The sequence below is a fragment of the Lycium barbarum genome, chromosome 5, assembly GCF_019175385.1.
Source record: "Lycium barbarum isolate Lr01 chromosome 5, ASM1917538v2, whole genome shotgun sequence".
In the NCBI taxonomy this organism is placed as follows: Eukaryota; Viridiplantae; Streptophyta; class Magnoliopsida; order Solanales; family Solanaceae; genus Lycium; species Lycium barbarum.
Genome location: NC_083341.1, coordinates 131,900,064 through 131,908,063, shown reverse-complemented (window position 1 = coordinate 131,908,063; position 8,000 = coordinate 131,900,064). Strand labels below are relative to the sequence as shown.

The following is an 8,000-nucleotide window of genomic DNA, read 5'->3' as shown; positions in this document are numbered from 1 at the left end:
AATACAACTCAGTCAAACCAAATGAAATATTCCACAACAGTTGCAGAAAAGTAAGACGAAGATGACAGAAAAGTTATATTTTCTGCATTCTCAGTTTTTTTTATTAGGTACACAGTTAGAGGGCATAGCCACCCATGATAAGCAGCTCTATAGGAAAAAGCAGCAAAGCGTCAAAATTGTTGTATAGCTACAGCACAAGACCTCATGTTTTAGAACAATATGATGTAAACAAAAATCAATGGACATGCTCACTAAATAGACCAAGGGCTAGCTTGCCGTAAGCGTGAGCTGGTAATATAATTAGATATAATTTCTTCATAATTATTACTGGGGGAAAACGGTTTAGACTTTATTGCAAATAGATTTAATGCATCACTAATTGTTTCTTCTACGTGGGATGAATCAGACAGTTAATTGTGTTTTATTGCAATACGTGCGCCGATTGTTAATTGGGTTTTATTGCAATACGTGGGCAGATTATTTTAAGGGCTATTTACTTGATCATTTGCCTTTATTATGACGTTTTTGTTAATCAAAATTATGTTAAAAAATGAAAAAAGGGCAAAAGAATGGAGAAAAAGGATAAATAGGAATGGTGGTCATAGAGAGGTGTCACACCACCTTGTCTATGCCTAACATTATATTATATATAGATTTTTTTATACTTTCTCATAATATTTGTACTCACTCATACATATTATTAATTCTATTGTAGTTAGTATGTATTGAGCCGCTCTATTGAAACTTGAAAGTCTTAACAAATTTGGGGAAAGCATTCAAAACATTACACTCAATAGTCATCTCTAATCTTCAAACACCATATATTAAACAGACTATATGGTCTTAATCCATTAATATGTATTATGAAATACTGTAAATAAGCCTAATCACAATTATTATAATATGTATTGGTGTAAATCTTAAAATACAAATAATAAAAAATAAATTTTAAGGAAGTTCGTATTTTCTTATTTTAATAAATGTGTTAAAACTTGGTGTCATGTTTGGTAAACTTTTTACTTCATTAGGTAGTTTAACTTTCATTCAAAAACTATTCCTCATACGAAACTCAAAATAAAGGAAGAAGAAAATTCAAATGAATTAACAAGAGAACAAAATGGCCACGAATTTTGGCTACTTCTCAATGATGGAATCAAGTTACAATTTGTTTTGTATCACTGTCTTTTTCATTTTCATCTCTTTAGTCCTTCAAATTTTCCTTCTCCCTAGGGAATCCTTCACTTCATAAAACCAGACAATCCGTTCTTTTCTATCAATAGACCCTCCACAATCAACAACTTCCACAAAAAAATGTAAAAGGGAAGGAGAGGAACTATACGAGATGCTCCACTAAAACGATAAAAAAGCACAAAAAGTTAAATTAATGTAAAGCGAATCTTTTTCTAGATAAAAGAGAAGGAACCAGAAATAAACTTTATAACGCTGATCTATATACTGGATGGCAAGCAAGAAGACCTTTTTTCCATGGTAGCTTGGCTATCTTGCAGATTCTTGGTGGAGAATTGTGGTGGATTTATTGAGACCAATGTTAAAATGGATAAAAGATGGGGTATGAAGAGACAGAAGGCAACGTTTGATTAATTGAATACCAATTCTATGGAATTTCACCTTTGCAACAACAAATATCAATATATATATATATATAATTTAATGATTATAACCATTTTGGCATTTCTGTATGGCTCTATTTGATCCTTTGTTTTGGAAGGAACTTACATTTGCAACATTCGTTATGACCATTATGTAAAAGGCCGTAACTGTCTCAGTATTTCAGTTATGGCAACGTTTCATTTTTTGTTTTGGAAATAAGGGAATTAATAATTACGGGAAAATAGAATAAAAGGCAAAAAAAGGACAAAAAAGATAAATGCCTTTCCAAGGCTAAGAGACATGTCACCGCTGCTAATCCCAGCTTTGTATATTTATATAGATATATATATAGAGAGATTAGCTTTGACATAATAGATGCGGCTGGATTAGACATAATAGATGCGGCCAGCTCGAATGTCAACACGAATCAACTCTTTTGGGAATAATAAAAAAAAGAAAAAGAAAAATAACATAAAATGCAAATGATATTAGTCTCTAAATAAAGTCATGATAACGTAGAGTTAGATAAGTCATGTAGAAAATAATTCATCAAATAAAGGCAAATAAGTTGTCTAGCAAATGGTAAGCAGGTATATCAAACGTGTCCTAGATGCATGTGACCTCTTTGTGCCAGAGGTAGGCCTAACGTTTGTTTGAAGGGTAAAATGTGTCATAATACGTCATCCCATTGCTCTTGGCTAATTAAACAAATTCTATTTCCCAAAATAAAGTACAAAAGTAATGTAATATTTATTACATATCAAATGAATATAACATAAAGTACTTCCTAATCTAAGTAAAGTAAATACAATTTTGTTATGTCTAAATTTCTTGGCTCCATTTTGTGATATCCTCGATTCTCATCCGCTGTTGATCGAAGCATAGTCCAATGTAAAGTCTTCATACCTGACATAAAAAGGTTAGTCATTCTCTCCTCCCTAAAGTTTAATTAGTTAGAACAAATGTCCATATTTAGGCACAATTATCCTTCAAACATGCACATAAAGTATGATTAGTGTCACTTGGGGTCGTGGACCCACTTGGACGTTTGGGTAAAGTTATCTAATGGGCTTAATACACCAAGGGTATTAAACCTCCTAGGTCATGAAATGTTTGCTCCTAATAAAGGATGTTGGTTTAGCTCTACTCTAGGTTGACTAAAAGTGGGTTCGCTAGACGCAAGGTTCCTGAGCGGACAACTCGAGTGAGAAGGCTACGCGGTCACACGGAAAATCCGGACACCCCGCGCATATGCCAACTCTCCTAAAATTTGGGATTTTGAAAGAAATTTGCGGGTGCGCAAAACACACCACGCGTGCACGTGTGACAGTGTGAATTTCCAGATATGGAGAAAAGTGAAATAGAATGTCAGTTTATATCAAAGCAAGTAACACATATACCATTTGTATCAAACAAAACAATATATCACGCAAACAATTTATATCAAACAAAAAAAAATATATCACACAAACAATTTATAGCATGTGAAACAATTAAAAGCAAGTAAAGTAACTAAGTTAGCACATAAAGCCTAATTAAAAAACTAAGTCTGTTATGGTTAGAACCTAAGTAGTCCCCAGTGGAGTCGCCAAGCTGTTGTACCCTATTTTAACCGGAGTCAAAATAGTTTACAACACTCCGGTAATTTCGGGATTAATTAAAGTTAAAGAGTCGCCACCTAATTATTTATGGTGAATTAGGACACCTAAAGTTAATTAAAGCCATTGTCTAAAGTTACTCCATTTTAAAAATCTCGAAACTAAAAGATTTTAGGCAAGTGTTCAATTAATCTAAAGTGAAGGTGTTAAGCATCCTTTAAGATCCATTAAAAATGGTTAACCGACCGGACATAATTAATTAAAAAGGCTATGTATCGAGTGTAAATATAAGTATGAAATCTTACAGTATTTAAAGAAAATAACTCATAATTAGATATTTTGAATTATAAAGCATCGGCTAAAGTTACCAAAAAAAAGCATCGGCTAAAGTTATGTTGAAAATGACCAAGCAAATTGTTTTAACACGTTCTGGTGCAAGGTTAGACGCAAAATCTAATTAAAATAACAAGTGTTGACTTATGCATTATTCTCAAGCTTTAGCACCTTTGAAAATTACTTCTATTAAAGAAAGACCAATTGAACTTGAAAAGAGAAACAGACATTGAGTTGCTGATTTTTAAAGTCTTTAAAACTAAAGTCATATTCTATGCGATGAAGAAAATATTATACCTACTGCCTAGGGGTTAACAAAAACTCTAAATAAGGTCCAGCTATTAGTTGAATCAGTAAACACATAATTACAGATCAAACACTAACACGAGTAGTAAACAAGCAGAAGCAAAAATAATCTACAGCCAACATCGACACCTAACGGAAAGATCATATTTTTTTTGGTTCGCTTTTAAGCGATGTAAAGCTGGAAACGAGCAAGCATGTACGGGCTCCATGTGATAGCGGGGTCGTCGAGTCTCAAGGTGAAACTCTTCGGCTCCGGTGTTCATGCAAAACAAAGAAAAAGAAATGACGAAGTTAGAGAGAAATCTTACTCTCGAAAGGTAATAAAGAACCAAAATGTAAACTTTGAGCGATAAGCCGTAACATGATTTTCACATTAAAGTATACATGAAAAAAAAAACTCCAGCATATATATTTGCATAATCAACAGATTCACGATACTGGATAAGACAGATATGACCAATTATGATAGATACGAAAGAAAAAAAAACTTTTTTTTTCCAGAGGGGTCGGACCTCTATAAAAATGACTACCAAACAGCAAGGAACATATTGAAATCACATTTTAAAAGAAGACAAGCATCAAGTTCCAACTAAGTCGTCACTCTGGATTTCAAGAAGCTTAAAAACAAGATTTCTATTATTTTTGCGGCGAGGTTAGAAGGCCATAACTCCAACTATTGTCGGAGGCAACAAACGTATTTCCTTTAATCATCTTTGAAGTGGATGAGCAGTTTTTAAATACAATCTCTAATAAGACTTGTAGAATGACTTATAATAATACAAAATCCTAATAATCACAATTTTTTAAGGCAAGTAAAAGAACCATTTCACTAACAAACCAGAACATGTTCATAGAAAAAGAGATCGTGCAGTTGATATAAAATATTTGAGAGGGATTTAATTCATGATTCTTTGACATATCATACATATAATACTTAAATAAATTTCCTCTACAGTAACATGACTCAAACATGAATCCTAAAGTGTACAAACTTGTAGACATGCTCTGAATTTAGACTCTTGTTATTCGATGAAATTCTAATACATATTTTATATGTAAGCAACTATCTTTGAACAAAAGAATAAAAAATTCATGCTAGAAACATGATACCAAACAAACAAGAAAACACATTCAGTAGTTATTTCATAACATCTAATGGCAGAATCAAAATGAAAACTACTACAAAATACAAATATCACTGAAGAACAGATAAAAAGCAAAGGAAGAGTGGTAACGACCTTTTTTTGGTGCAGTGAACGGGATGTCGGGGCCTCGAACCTACACTTTCGTATTGAAAAGACTCGAAACTAGAGTCGGATGAGTTCAAATACCTTTTTCGTGGCTAAAGTTCGCCAAGAAAGAAAGAAAGCTTTGGAAGATGTTGAGAGTATTTTTAAGGTGTTAAGTGGCGGCTCCCCCAAATTTTTTTCCCTAGGGCTCTAAAACGTTAGTATTTATAGGAGAAAGTGAAACTCTAGGATTTCATTTTTGGGCGGGCAGATTTGAAAATGGAACTCGAAGGCCTTTTGAAATCCAAATGTTTGGATGTGTTTGCAGGCCTCACGTGATTTGGTCCAGATTGTCAAGTTTAGTCTTTGAAGATACTCGAAATAGGGAGATTTGTTTCTTGCTTTAGCAGATTTCAATAGGCCAAATACATAACTTGTTTCAAGGAGAGATATAGTGAGAGAAGCCTTATGGGAAAATAGTGTGACAACATCCTGTCCATGGTGAAAGAACCTTTGGAATTTTACTCAAAATGGGGAAGAAGAGGCAAAGAGGCGTGGCTGCTGATTTGTTTAGGATTAGGGTTGAAAATGTTAGGTTTAACCGAAAAAAGGGGCTCCTCATTTGGTGGGTTGTTTCAGTTTGGCTTGGCTGTTTGGGTCATTTATTTGGCTGAACTTTTAGGCCTTTTCCTCTATTCTCCTAATGCATTCCATTTGCTCTTTTATATCATTAAAATACTAGGATAATAAATTTAATGACTAGCGCAAATGGGATATAATCTAGTAATCATAATCTTACTATTAATTATAACAAAATGTCATCTGAGTTGTACCTTTTTTTATTGGCAAGTGACAAATTAGTAATAATGTAAGATCAATAGTAAAATTATTGCAGATCTAATAATAAAATAAAGTTGTCTACTAATTGTAAAAAGTAGCAACAGTGAATTATAATAAGCATTTAGTTTATTAATAAACTTAGAAGCTCAAGGGGGTGGACTGGAAGAGGGAGGGTCAAAATTGAGTGTCAATAGTGTACACTTTGAAAAAAAAAGGCAAGTAATAACCCCAAAAACGGACCTAGCATATTACACATTTTTGCTAATGGTGCTCTAATAACGGGGCTATCACGTTCAAGAACTCTACCTAAGGCAAGACTACCCATGAGAATCACAAGTCCTCCTACTGCTACAGGAAGAGAACACATATAATACCACAACCTATTTTTAGCATGAGCATGGTGGAAGGCATACCATACCATTAAACCACCGGACCCCATAAACAAAAGACCTGAAGCAGTCAAAGTGATATGTCTAATTTGTTTTAGAGGAAGGGCATGGTTGGTTTTGATTGCTGGAAAGAAAGCAAACTACACTTATGAACTGAACCGTGAAACAAATAAGCAAAATACACTTATAACAGAATGCTCGGGGTGGTGTGGAGGAGTTTTGAATATTTGGGGTGAAACGTATAAACAAACTACACTTATAACAGAATGCTCGGGGTGGTGTGGAGGAGTTTTTAATATTTGTAGTGAAACGTATAAGCAAACTACACTTATAACAGAATGCTCGAGGTGGTGTGGATGAGTTTTGAATATTTGTGGACCGGGTGAGGTGATGTTTGTATGGGGTAGAAAACTAAGTAGTGATATAAAAGGTGGTTAGTAAAAATATCATGATTGCTAGTAAAGGTATCATGATTATAGTGTTGGTCTTGGGAAACGAATCTGCTTTTGCAGTAGATTGGTTTTTCGACTATAGAGAGAGAGAGAGAGAGACGGGGTACATTTTTTTTTTTTTTTTGGTTATAACAGATTATTTTATATTATGCTAAGGCATTACAGTGGTAGCTGGTACACCATTAGCAGAAGTAGTAGTAAGCAGTATACTGGTACTGCTCGATGGAATAACAACCTTATTCTGTCGATGATATTGCATGCACCAATACTGTCACAGTCCTAATGTACTATTCCTCCTTTATCAACTTTTATCATATTATTATATTTAAATTTTTTTTCTTTCCTTTTGTCTAAACTGGATAAAAACAAACTTTACGCCACCATGGTCTGATTTGCTTATTTTCCCACTCTTAGGTTACGAGTGCATATTACTTCCTCCGTCCCATAATAAATATCATCTTAATAAAAAAATACGCATTTTAAAAAATTAATAATATAATGTAAAGTTTATTAAATTCTCCTTATATAATAAAAATAAGTTAATTTTCTTCTTCATTAGATCATGCACAAGTAGTAATACTTTTAACATTGGGTATATCCACTAATATCAAATTACTATAAGGCTTGTTCAATCATCAGTTAGGTGTTACTATAATTTTTCCTTTTTGTGTAAGGGTAGAATTGAAAAAACTAGTCAATTTATATTTTAATTTTTTAAGATGATACTTATTATGAGATAATTTTTTTTATTAAAATAATATTTATTATGAAACGGAAAGAGTATTATCCAAATTAGAATAAAACGAAGAGCATTGGGATGTGAAGAAGAGGGAAGGGGTGGGGTAACAAAGGTGTCAGAGAGGTTTTGTTTCACAAAAAAGGGGATACAACATCTGAGTAATGATGGAAATGTAAGTGTAGTTTGTAATATGTGGGAGGAGTTCCACATCGATGGCCAATAGTCATTGATTGGCTATAAATAGCTAAGCCCATTTAGTCTAATAAAATGGCATATTTATAAGATATGTGCATTTATATATATTTAATTATATATCTAAATGACTTGGACTTGGTCGGATCTTTAAATAAAGATTTTATTGAACAGTTTTTTTTGTTTATTTAAAATTTGAATTTAATATTTAAATTTTAAATTTAACAAAACGTTGTGTCTGTTCAGAAAAGGAAAAGGAGCGTTTCTTCAGGAATAGTCTCCTTCTAAAGTTCTATAAGTACGGACTCATC

At 33.0% G+C, this 8,000-nt stretch overlaps 1 long non-coding RNA gene across 1 annotated transcript; it reads right to left on the bottom strand.

The window, feature by feature from the left end:
• Positions 1 to 2,222: 2,222 nt before the first annotated feature.
• Positions 2,223 to 5,729, bottom strand: LOC132641604 (uncharacterized). Its single transcript, XR_009582906.1, has 2 exons — positions 5,087 to 5,729; positions 2,223 to 2,517 (listed from the first exon to the last, which is right to left on the bottom strand). It is a non-coding gene; the product is annotated as an uncharacterized LOC132641604 (long non-coding RNA).
• Between the last annotated feature and the right edge of the window lie 2,271 nt (positions 5,730 to 8,000).